Source organism: Cervus canadensis, chromosome 16, assembly GCF_019320065.1.
Source record: "Cervus canadensis isolate Bull #8, Minnesota chromosome 16, ASM1932006v1, whole genome shotgun sequence".
Taxonomy (NCBI): Eukaryota; Metazoa; Chordata; class Mammalia; order Artiodactyla; family Cervidae; genus Cervus; species Cervus canadensis.
This window is the reverse complement of record NC_057401.1, coordinates 37,705,501-37,725,211: the sequence shown is the minus strand read 5'-3', so window position 1 is coordinate 37,725,211 and position 19,711 is coordinate 37,705,501. Positions and strand designations below refer to the sequence as shown.

Sequence of the window (19,711 nt, the reverse complement as noted above, 5' to 3'; positions counted from 1 at the left end):
TTTCAGCTCCCCACTCGGCCAGAGACTTCCGCTTGTCGGCTCTTTCTGGAGAAGGGAATGGCTACCCACTCCAGTATTTTTGCCTGGAGAATTCCATGGACAGAGGAACCTGGCCGGCTGCAGTCCATGGGATCCCAAAGAGTTGGACACGACTGAGCCACTTTCAGCTTCTCCCCCATGTCGAACATCACTTGGTTATTCATTGACACTATTCATTCAACAAATACTTAAGACCCGCTTGGTATAAAATGGCCGTGAGGATGACATCAGCGGTGACTTGGCCCAGCCCTGTGCCAGCTGCTGTAAGTGAAAGAACAGAGTTAGGCACTGTCTTTTGAGAGTATCAGATGGGTGGAGGAAATGCATGTTATTTCTTTGATTTCTTTAACGCTCATGTAGTGAGTGCCCTTTATGCGGAGACCACTGTTCTTAGCACCTAATACGTTTAATCCACCTCACAATCCCATATCCCCATTTTACAGAGGAGAAAAATAGAGACAAAGGAACCTGCCCCAGGACCACACAGCTAGGAGGAGGTTAGCTGAGGTCAGTTGGGCTCTAGCACCCATTCCTTTAAATGTTACACCATTAAACAGATAAATGGAATGAAGAGTCTATAGAGTCTGCTTGGTGCTTGGAAAGAACAAAAGGGGGATTTGTTTTCACAGAGGTTGGGAGTCAGGGTGGATTTCTCTGAAGTGGTAACAGAAAGGAGGAAGTCTGTTCCACAAGAAGAAAAATACGAAAGCAAAGGTCTGGGGTGAGAAAAGTCATGATGAACTCACAACACTTGGAGGGAAATCAGTGCTGTCATGAGAACAAGGTGAGCCCCAGGCAGGATGGGGAGAGACAAGGTTGGAGGGTAAGGTCAAGCCATATTCAGTTTCCTTTGGCAGATCTCAAGGTAAGGTGATAAAGGGTGTGGGGTGGGGGGGTGGAGATCTGTCTTTAAGAAATCAGGCATATAATGTAGCATGACCATGTGGGGAAGTTGCCAGTATTCATTTTGAAAAGCCTCCATTGCATATTTCACATATACTTGACACTCGCAACCACCCTGTAAGGAATTAGATCAAATTAACTGCTTTGTGATCGCACCCCACCCCACCCCTTCCTCATACCCACTCTCCCTCCTTGCTGCTGCTAGCGGAGTTCTGTTCTGGGAGGCCATGCATCCAGCCCTGGCAAACACCCCCATCCTAGCCTCCACCACGGCCACGGCCACGGGTGGCTCTGCACCATTCCTGGCCAATGAAACATTGGCGGGGATTCTGGGAAGCCTTTTGCTTTTCCTGACAAGAGGCACAAATGTGAGTCCATCACCACGTTCTCTTCCTCTCTACCTGGAAAGGGACAGGATGTCTGTAGCTGCAAGAACTATTGTGCAACATGATGCAAGAAGTGTAGGAGAAAAGCCAAGAGACTCTGAGAAGCTGGCTCTGAACTGGTGCCAGCAGCCACCCACAGCTAGACTTGTTATAGGGGTGAGGGGTCAACCCTTATTAGTTTCAGCCATTTCTGTAACTGAGAATTCTATTACTTGTGTGTTCCTCCTAAAGAAAACACTGTTACACCCTAAAACTGAGGATGAGAAAATATCAGACCTAGCAGAGAGGAGATTTAACCCCTAATTCACCTGAGTCTTCATCCAGTGCTCCTCCACCATTCTTAAAAGAATGCTTACCTTGCCTTCGGTATTTCTGTGTGTGTTTAACTTTCTTGGCGTTGCACATGCCAACCCCCAAATCTGCATTGCCCCGGGCACCTTCCAGGCAGCCACGATTTGAATCAGGTGGCCCCACCCTCTTTAAGGGACCAAACAGAGTCCCTGACCCAATAGTGTCAATGCACAGACTAGTCAAAAGCCCATGATATGGTCTGCTCTGGAAAAGATGAATTGGCCAAATAAGGATTTCTCTTGCAGGAATTTGAACTAGGTCGTTCTGGGAGATTGGAAAAGGAAACAGAAGAGCTGAAGTGGGAAGGTGAGACCACCTGGAAGGATCTTGTGTCATCTAAGCTGTGAGGAAGCCGAAACCATGAGAAGCAGAAGTTACAAAGTAGAGAAAGCGCATAGAAAGCGAAGAAGATGGGCTGGTATACCGAGAGCAGGGCAGTAGAAGCAGTCAGCCCAGGCTGTAAAATGCAGGCTTTACTTGGACAGAATTTAAACACAGTCATGAAATCCACCTATAACTGATCTTTTACAATATCACTTGGGCTTCCCAGGTTGTGCTAGTGGTAGAGAACCTGCCTGCCAATGCAGGAGATGTAGAGATGCAGGTTTGATCCCTCGGTTGGGAAGATCCCCTGGAGGAGGGAATGGCAACCTACTCTAGTATTCTTGCCTGGAGAATCCCATGTAGAGAGGAGTCTGGTGGGCTACTATCCATGGGGTCACAAAGAGTCAGACATGACTGAAGCAACTTAGTACACAGACTTGTTCCCTGGCAAGTCTGAATGAGAAAAGAAAAGAACTCTTTTGTTGGTGTAAGTTCTGAACTACTGCTGTGATTATTGCTGAGTTTTAATAATACATATGGAAGTTTTAAATGAACATGCTTTTCATACCCAGCCCTTTAAGAAACACTATATTCTACACAGAAGTTAATTCAGAGAACTTGCAGTTTGTGGTCAGACCCAAGACATGTAGACTCAGCTACACATGTTCTTTTCAAGAATAAATTTTTCACAGTTTAGAACTGATGAAACTATCTTAGGATACAGCTTATTTCTCCAAAACCCTGGAGTATGACAGATGCCTGCGTTTAAATACTAATTCAAAATAGACCATGACAACGTAATGTTTGTAAAGAAGAAAACACAGTTTGAGTTACTCTGCCCATGACTGCTGGAGTTTTCAATTTGTGCTTAAAATCTAAAACCACAAAGTAGATTATTTTTGTTTGGAAAGTGCAAAGTTAAATTCATTCATGTTTACATTGAAATATAGTCTTCTTTCTAGATTGTGAATTGGAGTGGGTTGCCATGCCCTGCTCCAAGGGATCTTCCAGACTCAGGGATCGAACCCAGATCTCTCACATTACAGGCAGATTCTTTACTGTCTTAGCCATCAGTGAAGTTCAGGAATACTGGAGTGGGTGGCCTATCCCTTCACCAGGAGTACTTCCTGACCTGGGAATCAAACCAGGGTCTCCTGCCTTGCAGGCAGATTCTTTACCAGCTGAGCTACCACAAAGCCACTGAAATACAGGGATTCTTTCTTACAGCAACTAACTGTACATAACTATTACGCCTAAGAGCTTTTTTTTTCTTACAAGGTTCCAGTTATTTATTGAAACTCATCTGATTTCTTCTTTGTGAGTTAAAAAAAATTTTTTTATTGGGGTATAGCTGATTTACAATATCCTAAAAGGTTTTATTTATTTTTTAAAAAAAATATTTATTCATTTACTTATTTGGCTGCTCTGGGTCTTAGTTGTGGCTTGTGGGAGTCTTAGCCATTGGACCGCCAGGAAAGTCATCCTAAGACCTTTTTAAAACACATGATTCTAGGCACCACCAAAGACTACAAAATCAGAAGCTCCTGTCACTGTGTCTGATAATGTATAATTTTAAAATGTTATTCTGCCTGAAATGGAGCAGACTATATAGTCCTTGCCATCTCCCAACCCCCACCGTGTCTTCTGCCTGCTTTTGGCCTGTAAAAAAACTTTAATCGAAGAATAAGTTTAATCAGAGAAGTGAGAAATGGTGGAACAAAGGAAAACAGTCTAAGGAGACTAAATAATAATAGTGTAATCATTAAGCATAGTTGAGGACCTTTAGTTCTTTCTCAAGGGCTGTAGATAATATTCTGAGCCATATCCTGTGAACTAAACCCCCAGGTGGAGAAGTTTATGACATGATGACCCAGACTGTACTCAGGACTTGAGCTGCCACAGTTCAGAGAATTGACAGCAAAGGAATGGGAACAAGTGCACCCTGGAACTGAAGATTAACTACTGTACCTAAAACGACCAAGATGATGCTAGTCAGACTACTGATGATAATTGGAAGATGAGTGTACTGTTTCTGCATGTAACCCCCCTACGCACACACTTTGTCTATAAAAACTTTCACCCCCTGCTTTTCAGGTGTGGAGGGAAGTCGGCCTTTGGAGGAGATGTACACCACCCTCCTCCCCAGTTGCCGACATCTGAAATAAAGCAAACTTTCCTTTCCACAACCTGGCCTGTTTACTGGCTTTTGAGAGGCGAGCAGCCAGACTTCTCCCCAACGCATACCTTTTGGTAACATGCCTGGTTTAGGAACCAAAGCCTAAATCACCTTAAAGAGATAGGTATACATTTGCATTCACCAAGTAGTAACTACCCAGATCATAGATATGGTACTTAGAAAGAGTTAAGCCAAATCTTCAGAATTAACCCTGTATTTTTAACTGTTCTTCATGATAGAAATATCATTGATAGATTTAGTGTAGAGATCAGCATTAAGTGATTTGTGGAGGTATTTGCCATTCCCAGCAGAAGAGAGTTTTCAGATATAGTGACTGCCTGCCAGCCTTGACTGCCATTGAAAACCATGCTTTTGGTAAGTATGTTGCAGACACTGGGCAGATTAGCATAGCAACAGACAATTGCTGGGGCTCCTTGACCCAGAGAACTCAGGAACTCCCAGCATGAGATGGTCTGATACAGCTTCTCTCACTTGCCTGGATTCACACACTTGCTTTAGTTTTTGTGGTTGTTTCCCAGGTGTCAGAAGTAGCTGAGGCATGTACTTAGTGACAGGTGTGTTCTTCCAGGGGTCTCCCACAGGCTTTGGTTCCCAGGTCAGTTGGCAAGGCTTTTGGAATGCAAGTGAGAGCCTAGAACGAGTGAAGGAAAAGGCAGGATCTGGTTGGGAGGTTTCATCTGATGACAAAGGGTGATGGTGAATGTTGTTGATGTACCAAGACCCTCCCTGGGCTTCTCAAGGAGCTCTAAATGATTGCTGTGATTCTGTGTCTATACTGATGGCAGGGGAGCAGAGTAGCGAAAGGAACGCATCCCCTTGACAGGCTCCAGGCAACTCCTTCCTGAGGACTTCATCCTTAACAGAAACTAGACAGGAAACTTAATAGACTTAATAAGAAACTTAATAAACTTAATAGAAACTTCCCTCTGCCTTCAAGCAGGATGCCCACCTAAACAGTTCACACTGCTAAACAAAAGGGCTCCTGGAAAGCTTATGGGCATGTTCCCACAACAGCCCAGGAAAGCCCAAATTAGCAGTAATTATAGCTGACAAGTTAACATATGTATAACATATATATTACTTTGCCAACAAAAATTCTTATAGTCCAAGCTATGGTTTTTCCAATAGTCATGTATGGACGTGAGAGTTTGACCATTAAGAAGGCTAAGCCCCAAAGAACTGATGCTTTTGAACTGTGGTGTTGGAGAAGACTCTTGAGAGTCCCTTGGACTGCAAGGAGATCAAACCAGTCAATCCTAAAGGAAATCAATCCTGAATATTCATTGGAAAGACTGATGCTGAAACTGAAATTCCAATACTTTGGCTACCTGAGCCAAACTCATTAGAATTTGAGAGCCGACTCATTAGAAAAGACCCTGATGCTGGGAAAGATTGAAGGCAGGAGGAGAAGGTGATGACAGAGGGCAAGATGGTTGGATGGCATCACCGACTCAATGGACATGAGTTTGAGCAAGCTCTGGGAGATGATGAAGGACAGAGAAGCCTGATATGCTGCAGTCCATGGGGTTGCAAAGAGTTGGACACGGCTGAGCAATGGAACAACAAATACCTGAAGAGGGAAACATAGCTTGAAAGAATTATGGGTGTGACTTTTGGCAGGTGGGATGGAATAGAATGAAATAGAGAAAACACTGTGCATTCCAAAACCCACAACAAAAACACACAAAGGCTTTTTAGCATATCAGTGAAGTCTTAAAGCTATAGTCCCTAGGCTGTAGCCTGGACTAAGAAGAGACTGTGATGATTTGAAAGGTAAGCAGACCTTGGCCCCCCAACATTCTGCAACAAGGAAACAGGTAGTAAAAGCTGCTTAGCCACCCAAAATGGTGTATTTGTCTTCCTCAGAAATGGGCAAGGAGTATGATGAGGAAGCAACATCTTTCAGAGCCAAGGGGGAAAATAGACTTGGGAACTACTCCCAGAACTGGAACCAAAATAAGAAACTTTACCTATTTCCAGAGTGGGGAGACCCAACCACAGTTGCCCAGGAGTCTTCAGGGACCAGTAACTGCTATGGGCTCACATCCTTCCCTTGTGTGAATAGGAAGAGCTTTTCTGATTATCCCTCCCTAGTTCAGGTTTAATCTTTGGTGTATATGGAGCAGTCAACTCCATACAGGTTACACCTGTATCCTGCTGTTCAAGGTGGTAGGTGGAATTTTAAAGATGTTTGTCCAAGACTCCTGTCTCCTGCTGTTTAATAAAATACTAATCCAGTTACACCTGCCAAGGGTCTTTGAAGTGAAAAGTGAAAGTGTTAGTCACTCAGTCATGTCCTACTCTTTGCAACCCCATGGGCACTGTAGCCCACCAGGCTCCTCTGTCCATGGAATTCTCCAGGCAAGAATAGTAAAGTGAATTGCCATTCCCTTCTCCAGGGGGTTTTCCCTACCCAGGGATTGAACCCAGGTCTCCTGCATTGCAGGCAGATTCTTTACCCTCTGAGCCACCAGGGAAACTGTTTAACAAAAATAGCAAACCAGTTACAGCTGTCAAGGGTTTTTACAGATTTAAATGGTTCTGATATGGGGAGATTATCTTGGATTATGTGGGTGCACTCAACCTAATCACACAAGTCCTTAAAAGTTGAGAACTTTGTCCAATGAAAGCAGAGATGAGACAGAAGGGGAGGTCACAGCATCAGATGACTTGACCTACCATTGCTGACTTTGAAGATAAAGGAAGCCAAGGAATGAGCAAAGATTCAAGAAGCTGAGATTAAACTTCAGCCAACAACCAGTAAGGAAACAGGAACCTCAGTCTTACAACTCTATGGAATTGAATCCTGTCATCAATCAAGTAAAACTGGAAATAGATACATTTCTAGAGCCTCCAGAAAGAATGACATCCTTGCCAAAATATGGTTTCAACCTGGTGAAACTCTCAGCAGAAGATCATACTGTATCCCAACTTTTGACAGACAGAACTGTAACTTAATAAATTCATATTGTTGTTTGAAGTGAATACATTTGTTTCAGCAGCAATAAGAAAAGGAATGCACGCCTTCTCCCCTCAACAGCTCTCAAGGAACGACCTCTAGCTCTAGTTGCTTGCCTCTTTCACTTAAGACTTACCAGAACTGCAAGGTTCAGATAAGAAAAATGAGTTTAGTTGATGCCTAAGTGGCAATAGAGACTTAAGAAGCAATAAGACAAATCTGATCTTGCTTACTGACTTGAACCCTTCTACTGTCATCATTTAAGAACTGTGAGGTCTTCAAATTTGTTGAGGTGAGATAAAGATAAAATATGTCAGCAAATGGAATTGTGTACAACCCTCAAATCTATGGGTTTACGGGGAACTGAAAGACAATGTTTAATGCAGGTTGCTCAAATTACAAGTATCCTGGTTGTTCAGTCACTCAGTTATGTTCGACTCTTTGTGACTCCATGGACTGCAGTACACCAGGCTTCCCTCTCCTTCACCACCTCCTGGAGCTTGCTCAAACACACGTCCATTGAGTTGGTGGTTCCATCCAACCATCTCATCCTTTGTCGTCCCCTTCTCCTCCTGCCCTCAATTGTTTCCAGTATCAGGGTCTTTTCTAATGAGTTAGTACTTCACATCGGGTGGTTCAAAGTATTGGAGCTTCAGCTTCAGTTATCAGTCCTTCCAGTGAATATTCATGGTTGATTTCCTATAGGATTGACTGGTTTGATCTCCTTGCAGTCCAAGGGACTCTCAATAGTCTTCTCCAGGACCACAGTTCAAAAGCATCAATTTTTATGCACTCAGCTTTCTTTATGGTCCACCTCTCACAACCATACATGACTACTGGAAAAACCATACCTTTGACTAGATGGACCTTTGTCGGCAAAGTAATGTCTCTGCTTTTTAATATGGTGTCTAGGATGGTCATAGCTTTTTTCCCAAGAAGCATTCTGGCATTGTGGAAAAAGCATCACGTTATAATCTCTAAGCTGCAATTTTACTTTCTGTAAAGCAGAGATGATATAATCTCCACCACAGATTACATTACTGTGTTGTCCTAATGGTCCGGGAGTGAGCAACAAGAATGAAGACAGAACACGAAATCTGGGGCAATGGGTCAAGGGACCTGCAGCCTCTATTGGACTGAGGTGCAGAGTCTACTCTGAGTCCAGCTTTTATTCCTAATTGCAGAATACAAGACTTTCTCAGATCTTTTCTTTCGTAAGACACATGCTGTGTTAATCACCTACTCCTAAATGTCATGGATTACACTGGAATCGTCCAGATTTCCTTGTGTTTACCCCAGGCCATTCCCTTCTGAGCTAGTCCTGGGAACAATTAGCAAATGATGTAGGTAATGTTCATGCCTGGTGCTGACCCCGTGTTCCAAGGTCCATGCTTTCATGAATCCCAGTCATACTCCCTTCTGGGTCTGGCCTTAGGGTTTGTAACAAGGAGATAACTCTTAAGAAAAACATGAAAGATAATCATTAGCACAGTTTCTTAATATATGCTGTTTTTCCAGGTGTTTTTTCTGTGGAATTTCTCAAGACTATGAAAGTACATTATTAGGAATTCCCACTGCTTTACTGTAGAAGTTCAGCCTCATGATATTTACCCAACTTGAATCACCCAGGTACATTTTTTGTAAATTTACCGTATCTGCATGCTACTTTTTCTACTCTTTACCTAATATTTTCCTTTAATTTACATACTTTGTACTTTTCACTTTTCAACATGCAATAAAATAATCACACAGCTATTAAAAAGTTTAAACCTCCATCCATCCATGCAAGTTCTAAAATTATTTCACATGCTGTTTTTTTGAGAAGCCATAAACTGATACAGTCACAATGTAATAAACAGTAGCATATCCTATACAAATGTTAAAAAATGAGTTATATATTTTCAAGCATTATTCAGAAATTTTATTTGGGGATAACAATTAAAAAAAAAACTTCCAGGTATGTATATTAATAATGCCCTGATCACATGAAGTTCTGTGCATTTGTTCAACAGATACCTCATGAGTATGTACTATTTGTTAAGCACCATGCCAAGCTGTGGGAACAATGATGAAAAAAACAGATGCAATTCACAGTCCAGTGGAATAATGAAAATCCAACTGGAGATGATACAAATAATGATTTAATTGCAAATGTTACATGTGCTGCAAAGGACTCTCATTTCTAGATATTTGGTAGCCATCTCCCCAGTTATATTATAAACTAAGTGCTCTGTGGCTATTTAATCTGTCTGCAAATATTTTGACCCTTTTCCTTCTGAGTGCTTAAGTTGGCATCCCCTCCCCTTAAATCTGGGTTCTTAATCAATAGAATAGCAGCAACTAATGCTACCTGAACTCTGAGGTTCAGCATTAGTCACCTACTGTTCCACAACAAATTACCCCTCAAAATCAGTGACTTAAGATATCCAAGATTTATTATCCACAGTCTCTACGGCTCGGGAATTTGGGAGTGGCTTACCTGGTGATTTTTGTCTCAGGGTCTTTTATGAGGTTACAGTTAAGATATCAAACAGGGCTACAGTCATATAAAGACTTGACTAGGGCTGGAGGACATGCTTCCAAGATGGTTCACTCACATGGCCACTGGCAGGAGGCCGCAGTTCCGTACCCTGTGGCTCCTTCCATAGGGTTGCTTGACTATCACGGTAGCTGCCTTCCTCCAAAGCAAGTGACTCAGGGGAAGCAAAGAGGAAGGCACAACGCCTTTATGTCCTAATCTCAAAAATCACATACCGTCACTTCTATACCATTCTGTTTATTAGAAGTGAATCACTAAGTATATTTCGCACTCAAGGGAGGGAAGTTAGGTGACCCTTTTTGAAGGAAAGAGTATCAAAATTTTAATACTAACATACCTTGCAGAAAATTGATGCTGTTTCCATGCAGCTTGCTGGCTAGGCTGAAGTTGCATAAAACACTTCCTCCATGAGTTGCCATAAAAAACATCCACATTGTCTAAGCAGGCCATACTGTGAGGAAGCCCAGTCCACATGCAAAGACCAGTTGGTGCACCAGTTGCAAACCCAGCTTAGGTCCCAGCAAGCAGTCAACATCAATGAAAGAAAGATAAATAGATGTTTCCAGATGATTCCAACCCTCAATTGTTGAGACATCCTCAGCCATCATCTCTCTAAGCCATTGAATTGTCCCAGCTCCCCAGACATAAGTCATCCCTAACTCTAAAATCAGCTTCTTCTCAGTACAGAAGGGGAAAGAGTATAGCACAGGGATTATAAGCAGCGGTTCTGGATTTCTGGAGCCAGGAAGCACGTCCTGCTCTGCTGCTTCAAACCACATGACCTTAGGCAATCAGTGTTAACTCACTATGCCCCAGGCTCTTCATCTCTAAATTAGGAGAACTACTGCAGTCAGTCCTTTTTACCCTCAGATATGGAACTCTTGGGTACAGAGGACCAACTGCAAGGAACTTGAGCATCCACAAATTTTGTTATCTACAAGGATTCACAGATACGGAGGGATGACTGTACATAAGTATGTGGGTTTTGAAGACTGAATGGAGTAATAGATTCAAAGTTCTCATTATATAATGTATGCTAGATATTGATATTGAGGCTTCCCAGGTGGTGCTAGTGGCAAAGAACCCACCCATCAATGCAGGAGACATAAGAGACATGGGTTTGATCCCTGGGTCAGGAAGCTCTCCTGGAGGAGGGCATGGCAACCCACTCTAGTATTCTTGCCTGGAGAATCCCATGGGCAGAGGAGCCTGGTGGGCTGTGGTCTATAAGGTCACGAAGAATCAGACATGACTGAAATGACATAGCATGCACTGACATTATTATCAGTATTTTCATTATTATTTTTTAAATTCTCATTAAATCTGTTCCTCTTCTGATATTTCCCATGTCAGTTCATGTCACACCTGGCTCAACATTAAAAAAAAAACACACTTCAATTTCTCCTTGTGTTTCACCAATTGTTTTTTCTGGCTTCATTGAGATATAATTGATATGTAAAAATTCATATATTGAAATGTGCAGCTCAATATTTGATATACATGCAGTCACCACAATCAAGTTAATTAGCAGATCCATCACTCCATATAGTTACCATTTCCTCCTTGTATGTGTATGTGTGTGTGTGATGAGAAACTTAAGATCTATCCTCTTAACACATTTGAAGTACACAACACAGTATCATTAATTATGCACACACTGCTGTACATTATTATCTCCAAAACTTATTCATCTTGCATGACAGAAACTTTGTACCTTTTGACCAGCATCTCCCCATTTCTTCTTCCCACTACCCCCTGGCAACCACCATTCTACTCTCTGCTTCTGTGACTTTGACTATTTTGGTTCATTGCAGCATTATTCACAACAGCCAAAATGTGAAAGCAACCTAAATGTCCATCAACAGATGAATGGATAAAGAAAATACAGTGCATATATACAATGAAATATTATTTGGCCTTTAAAAAGAAGGAGGTTCCACCATTTCAACAACATGGCTAAACCTGGTGCTTGTATGCGGAATGAAGTAAGGCAGACACAGAAGACAAACACTGCATGACCTCACTTATGTGTGGAATCTAAAATAGTCACTATTTATAATTGGTTGTCATCTTGTTGATTCTACTTTCATAGTTTCCGTTATCTTTACACTTTCAAAGCCAATTAAGGAGAAGGCCAAGTTCTCCATGGACACCAAACAATGAAAAGGGGAAAATAAACACCCTTAGGAATAATGAAAGCGCTGTATTTACCCTAAGGATAGTGGCGAGTATAGTTGGAAGAAAGGTTTAGAGAAGTTCATGGTGTAGTCCTAAGATAAGCCCTCAACAAAAGATCATGAGGGGAAATGTTTTGAGTTAGTTCTGTTTCACCTGTTTTAAAGGAATAACTTGCTTGAACTTACTCCCTCCTCTCCAACCTGTGATCTGGAACATGAATGCCTGAGTCTGACTATGACCATGGAGAGGAAGAAATGCATACTTTAATAGCAGGTGGAATAATCAGATGGAAAGAACCTGGTTCCCCGAATGATGTCATGAGGTCAGGTTGCCCACCAGCCCTGACAACTGCATAAGAAAGAGAGAAATAAACTTCTCTTGGTTTTCAGAGTCTCTGTGTTACACCAGCTTTGCCATTGGGTCCCTATGACCTGCTCTTTCCATTGCCAAGGAAGGATGGGCAGGGGCAGGGGCAGGGCATAGGGATGGGGGGAAGACGAACCACTTTCTCAGATATGCTACTGGCAAGTCAAGTTCCTGGAGTAGAAAATGTGCACATGTCTAGACAGACAACCTAAGTCAGCCTCACAGAGCGCTGTCACCCTGGCAAGGAGCAGGTGCAGCACAATAACCCCCATGTTCCCCAGAGGAGCGAAGGAGTGGCTAAGAGAACTTGACCCAAACCATCTGGTCCAATACCCAGACTCTCAGTTAATTAATGTTCAAGGATAAACACAATTTCAGGTTATTTCTCCAGAGGTTCTATTATTTGAAGTTAGATTGCCAATAAAGGATTGCTACCATATAAACTTTTTTTTTTACGTCTAATACACGTACAGAAAAGTATGCAGAAGTGTATGACTCTATAAATTATCACAAACTGAACACACCCACATAACCAGCACCCAGTACAAAAGAAAAAACATGAGCAGAACCCCAAGGTCCCCCACTGTCACCCTTCTGATCACTGCCCCTGCCCAAAGGCCAGTCACTTCCCCTGAGCCCACTCTTTTGTGCTCCATAGAATCAGAAGTCAGTTCTTGCAGGTTTTTCCTTTGTGGGTCCAGCTCATGAAACCAGCAGTTTCCATTCTTCTTTTTAAACCTATTCAAAAACAGAAAAGAAACTAAAATTTGCATGCTCGACTTACCATCTTTCCTCTGTTGGAGTTTTTTAGATCAATTCGAGTTGGCAAACATTTACTCAGCTATAAGCAGGGCACTTTGTGTTTATTGAACAATGGGTTAGAAAGGCAAATTAGACGATTGTGTGCCTGTCTCCTAAAATAGCAGGGGACACTGGGTACCAGTGTGCCTTTAAACCTCTTTGGTGACTGTAAAGAGCAACATTCAATGCAAGAGACATAAGAGATGTAGGTTTGATCCCTGGGTCGGGAAGATTCCCTGGAGGAAGGCATGGCAACCCACTCCAGTCTTCTTACCTGGAGGATTCCATGGACAGAGAAGCCTGGTGGGGTCAAAAAGAGTTGGACAGGACTGAAGTGACTTAGCACCCACACATGTGAAGACCTACATACATGCAAGGTGGCCTTATGGATTGTATATGGCTGGCAGGCCGGTGCCTGGTAAACTGTGATTGGCATCTCACTATGTCTGAACTGGGTGCTTTTACAAGGATCCCTTAGATCCCCTAGGTGCTGTGGAATTGGAGAATATGTTCAGATCTATTTGGGATCGCACTATTTGGGGGAAATAATTTCCATCGCTGCTGATGAAAATCTGTTAAATGTCAAATTGTCCTTTGGGTTTTGCAAAGTTCTTGGGTTGTCGTGAAGACATCTCAGGGCAGGAGGTGGGCCTAGATGTAGCCACTGTTTCCTGAGTGTATCAATCAGGGTTCCCTCTAATTCTCTAGGCACAACCAGTAATAGACAACCCATATGTGTGTGATGTGTGTGTCTGCATAAAAATGTAGACGCTACAGACAAACACGATTTTCACTTTAATTTCCACATTTAAGGAGAATCTTTCCCCTGTTTCCAGTTTTTAGAAGTCATACTTCAGTAGTCATTACTTCTCAGAACCCACATGATCTTTCTCTATCTCTAAAAGTAGTTGACCGGCTTATCTTTGGTTTGTCCACCAAACCCCGCTTCTACCTTCCTCCCTCCTTCTCTGTGCCCCAAGAGAAGACCTCCGGCTCTGCTCCAACAGGCCCCCTGGCCCTCTGGCTGCACAGTTGTGTTCTGACCACAGGAAACAGTGCCAGATGAGAAGAGGGGAGGGAGAGAGCTGGGAGCGTATGTTCCTCTGGCTCCCCCCCTGCAGTGTTACCTAGGGCTGGCTGCATCCCTCTTCCACACAGCTCTCAAGCTCTTTTCCCCTCTCTCTCTCCATCTCTCCACCTCCATCCCTCTCTCTCCATCTCTTTCTTGATGACTGCTCCCTCTTCTCCTCTCTTCAGTCTTCAGGCTGGCAAAGTGACCCATCACAACCACACATGGGTTCTGTTGCCATTTTATAAAACTTTCCTCAAAATATCTAGACTAAATGTGCCAAAGACATCCTTTAACTGATATAGCAGCCAAATCCAGCACTGAAACCTAGGTAGTGGTGCTCAGTGTGGCCCTCCCAGGCTTGTTGATAAAGATACTCTCTAGCTTCTTTTTAAAAATATATTTATTTTTTATTTATTTATTTTGGCTGCCTCTGGTCTTAGTTGTGTCTCCCGAGCACATGGGTTTAGCAGCTCTAGTGCATGGACTTAGCTGCCCCAGGGCATGTGGGATTTTAGCTCCCTAACCAGGCATTTCCAGAGGTTAGGAGTTCTTGTGCCCAGTGGAGACTCAATAATAAAGTTGATGACAGACACATAAATCTACCACAATGACTGGATTTCTAAAATGCCTTTTTTCATTGCTGATCTTCCTAAAAATTATTCCAGAGCATCTCGGCCCACCTTCATACTGTTCTAGCATTTGGGGGGACAGGGTTGAAGTGCAAATTCATATCTGCATTTGTTGATTGTTAGGGCTGTATAACAGGGCTTTCCTGGTGGCTCAGATGGTATGGAATATGCCTGTGATGAAGGAGACCCAGATTTGATCCCTGGGTCGGGAAGATCCCCTGGAGAAGGAAATGGCAACCTACTCCAATATTCTTGCCTGGAGAATTCCATGGACAGAGGAGCCATGGGTTCACAAAGAGTCAGACATGACTGAGCAAAATTTCAGGGCTGTATAATATTTAGACTCCATTCATTCTATAGATTTATTAATATTTATACATAGTATATACATAATTCGCCATACTTTTAGAGAGTTCTCCTCCATTGATAATTGTCTTTCATTAAGAACCTCATAGCAGGATGTTTATTTTTTATTTTCATGAGCTGGTCTGGATATAGGCAGGAGGATAAGAACATATTTAAAAGAAATACTCAGTAAACAAAATGCCACCCCCAAATAAAACCATTCAAATGTCTTGATATGTTGTATTCAGATATTTTTCTAAGTAGAGATGTTTGTTTCACATTCAAACTATTAACTGTACATATTGCTTGTTTCTAACATTTTCTACCTTATCAGATATTTAAAAAAATTGAAATGCAGTTGATTTACAATATTAGTTTCAGGTGTACAACATACTGATTCAAAATCTTTATAGATTATACTCTATTTAAAGTTATAAAATATTGGCTATATTTCCTCTGCTGTACAACAGACCCTTGTAGCTTATTCACTTCACCAAACATTTACCATTTACAACATATTCATAATTAAAATTTTAATCATTTTTTTCAATTCTCTACAGTTAGAGATTCTAAATGTATTCTAATTTTTTCCATTGCAAATAACTTCTTTATGAACACTTAATATAAAAATAATTTTTATGTTTTTATTTATGATTATTTCCTTAAGAATCACTCTCCCTCCCCTCCAAGAAAGATCAGGTCCAAGTACTATGGTCTCACAACTCCTTTTATATCATAATCACATATTCTATATCTGAATCATTACTAGATGAATGTCTGTCTATTAATGCTCAAAACTGATGACAGTCTGTTAAAGAGAGTCACATAATTTGCTAGAAGGAGTGGACTTTGGTACAATCTTTCAAAACCTTTGATAAACATTTCTTATTTCAATATATGTCACCTCTCTTCACCACTGCCTTGTCATTTTGTATCCTTATATTTATTTTGTATCAACTAAACTGTACATTCACTTGTTTTCCCCCATAGCATAAGGACATACACATATCCATTCTTAAATAAAAATATTAAAGTGAAAGTGAAGTCACCCAGTCGTGTCTGACTCTTTGCAACCCCATGAACTGTATCCTGCCAGGCTCCTCCATCCATGGGATTTTCCAGGCAAGAGTACTGGAGTGGGTTGCCATTTCCTCCTCCAGGGGATCTTCCCAACCCAGAGATTGAACCCTGGTCTCCCGCATTGCAGGCAGACTCTGTTTACTCTTTCTTTACTGTTTGAGCTACCTGGGAATCCCAAAAATGTTAACAACCCTATCTTTTTGCCACAAACAACTGCTACTGTCAGCATTATTATTTTTGAACTTTGAATAGTAGAAATTAATTTTTTAAGTAAGTCATGGGTATGCCACTGTTCTCAGCTCTTCAACTGCTCTTACCAAGCTGTGTTTCAAGAGCTTCTCTCTTAAGGAACCATTGCATCCAATGCCAGGAGATAGAAATGGATAGAGCAGATCTGGGATAAGGAGGCAGTTTTTCAGGTGAGTGGTTGAGCTCTCTTGAACTAGTGGCATGGAGAAGTGAAGGAAAATCATGTTAGAGAAAAATAAATGATGACTTCGCATTGCTTTACAAACAGAACTAAGGGGATGTGCAATAAAAGAGAATGGAAAAACCAATTGAATTGAGGTCACCATTAGCAGAGCATGATGCTGTTGTCCTCAACATTGGGCACAGTAGGCTGCAGCATTCCTGGACCCTCCAAGTAAAGCTAATGTAAACCAGTAGGTGGCAGTCACATGTCTAAAATAGCCCAGAACACCGCAGACCGAGTAATGAGTCTGCTGGGTGTTCAGGGTGTGCTTCCTCGGGCCACCTAACATCATAAATTCTCATTTCAGATTCAATTTTGGATGTATTTTACTATTTCATGACATTTGTCAGTGCTCGTGATGACTGATCAAAATCATGGCCCAAAGCAGTTACTGTTCTCAAAGTTACCAGTGTGTGGTTTTTCCTTCCATTGTTCAGGAATTTATACTTACACACTGCTCCTATTCTTTTTTTTCCCTTGGGGACTTGACACTACTTCTGCCTTAGAATTGATCATAAATGATATCCCAGGCAAATGCTTCCTACAAAAAGGATGAGCAGAACAAGAAATTGGCCACTTGGGGTTTTGCTTTGTCTTAGCTTGGTTTTCTTGTTCGGTAGGTTTAAACAAAGCTTTTCAACATTCTCCTTTCCAAACAAGACCCAAGCTAACAAACCAGGTTAGATCACAACAGTGTGAGATGCTAATCTATTTTGATAGATGCTTCTGTTGTAGGTCCTCACTCTATTTACTGTGCATTGAAGTCTCTGAGTTTGAGCAGCAAGATATAAGAAATATAGATTATTGTTGTTCAGTTGCTCAGTTGTGTCCAACTCTTTGTGACCCCGTGGACTGCAGCACACCAGGCTTCCCTGTCCTTCACCATCTCCTAGAGCTTGGTCAAACTCATGTCCATTGAGTCAGTGATGCCATTCAACCAGCTCGTACTCTGTCATCCTCTTACATGGGGAGCTGGATGTTTGGAGCTTCATTTTGTGGGAGAAAGAAGTTTCTCTGAGCCTTTCCATATCGTATGATGGAAAAACATGATAAACCACTCTTCCATGTAACAGAGCCCAGCAAGGCCAATGGATTGAGTGTTGGTTGTAGGTTACTCCTCACCTGAGTCCACAGGAGTACTGCTCTCTGCAAAAATCTCTGACTCTGGCCCCAGGCCATCAAGGGACTGTGCCCTAAGTTGCCATGTTTGACAACTGTCTGCAAAAATAAACTGTTTTGGCTGCTGTATAAGATTGAGGAGTTCTCAGTTTCATTGTATTGACCTCCCCAAATGAAGAATGTCCTCCACACTCTGAAACAAGAAGTCATTCTGAGGTTGTATATAAGCACAAGTTATTTATGGATACACTGATTACAGAACATGTTATAGCTGAGTCGTAAGTGCTGCTGAATTCACAATAACATCAACTCTGGATTATGTTTCATCAGTGCCTATGGGGCACACTGGGGATAGACATTATTAGCTACACCCTCCCCACTCACCAAACACTCGTTTTGTTTCACACACTCATTCTTAACCAGGAACATTTTTATTTATGGAGGACAGTTTCACTTTTCATGGTGGTAGAACTTTGCCCTGTGTCCTTTACTGCCCACTCTTTGTTCTTCTCCTTTAAAAAAAATGTTCATTTATTTGGCTGCACTGGATCTTAGCTGCAGCATGTGGGATCTAGTTCCCCAACCAGGGATCAAACCAGGGACCCCTGCAACTGGGAGGGCAGCGTCTTAGCCACTGGACCACCAGGGAAGTCCCCCACTCTTGGCTTTTTTTAATCAAGAGTTTATTTGGTACTTTTCACTCTCTTTCTGTACTTAATCTTCAGTCTTGGTTAATGCAAAAAATGAATCACTTAATTTCAAAATCAATTTCAAGTTCATTTTATATATAGATATGTTTGAGCATATATGCATATGATTATCTTCACATATATAACTATTCACATATTTATATCACTCATATATGGATGCATGTGTATAAAATGATTGGGCCTTTTTTGTTCAAAACTAAGAACATATTGTGGACTGGATATGTGTGTACTCTTCAGTTTCATATGTCAATGTCTTAGCCTATAATATGATGGTATGGGGATGCTGGGTTTTGGGGAGGTGATTAAGTTTAGATGAAGTCATGAGGGTGGGACCCCAAGAGGAGAAGAAACCGAGCTTCCTCTTTACACCATGTGAGGACACAGGGAGAAGGTGGCCATCTGCATGACTGGAAGAGGGTCCCCATCAAAAACCAAATTTACCAGCTCTTTGATCTGGGACTTTCCAACCTCCAGAACTGTGAGAAAGAAATACCTGTTGTTTAAGCCTCTCAGTCTATGGTATTTTGTTTTGGCAGTGCAAGCTGGCTGCCACATAATGTGTTAATATATGTGAGGAGGGCACACAATATGAAAGGCCATGCACCCACCTGTCGCCAGCAGTTACTATCCATTGTGGAATTGCTTTCTCTGCTGACTGCTCTTCCTTTCTTTTTTATCTGTGTCTTCCAAGTTTGCTATCATAACCAAATATTACTTTTATATACAGTCAAAAGCATAATGCAGCAGTTTTGGAAAAAACATATCCCATTGGAATAATAAAGCAATATGTTCCAATGAAAAAGGGAAGGTGCAATCGGTCTTAGAGCCTGTCAGCCAGGCTGATTCTCGAGTCTCTGTTTACTAGGCGCTGACACGGCCAATGTGACTTGAGTGTTTCCTCATTTTAAGCAAAGGTAATAACATGTGACTGATCTTATTCAGGAATGTTGAGCAATCAGAGGAAAAGGTTATATGAAAGCTCTGTGCATGTACCTAGACTGCCTATGTGAAAATGTGCTGACTCACTTCAGTTATATTTGCACTTTCCGTGAGCTGGCTGTGTGCCCATTACAGGGAATTCCTGGCAGCTGGGGCCATGCAGGAGCCTTCGTGTGGAACTCCCCGAAACCCCTGGTCCAGGGCTTGTGAACAGTCAGAACAGGGCAGAGATGCCCACGTCAGGGCTGGACTTTGTTAGAACAGTCAAGAGTCAAGATGTATTTCACAGGATATCTGGACTG

General features: G+C 42.0%; 1 long non-coding RNA gene across 1 annotated transcript; it reads left to right on the top strand.

The window, feature by feature from the left end:
• Positions 1 to 258: 258 nt before the first annotated feature.
• Positions 259 to 3,904, top strand: LOC122454383. Its single transcript, XR_006273372.1, has 3 exons — positions 259 to 302; positions 1,925 to 1,985; positions 3,849 to 3,904. It is a non-coding gene; the product is annotated as an uncharacterized LOC122454383 (long non-coding RNA).
• Positions 3,905 to 19,711: the final 15,807 nt, after the last annotated feature.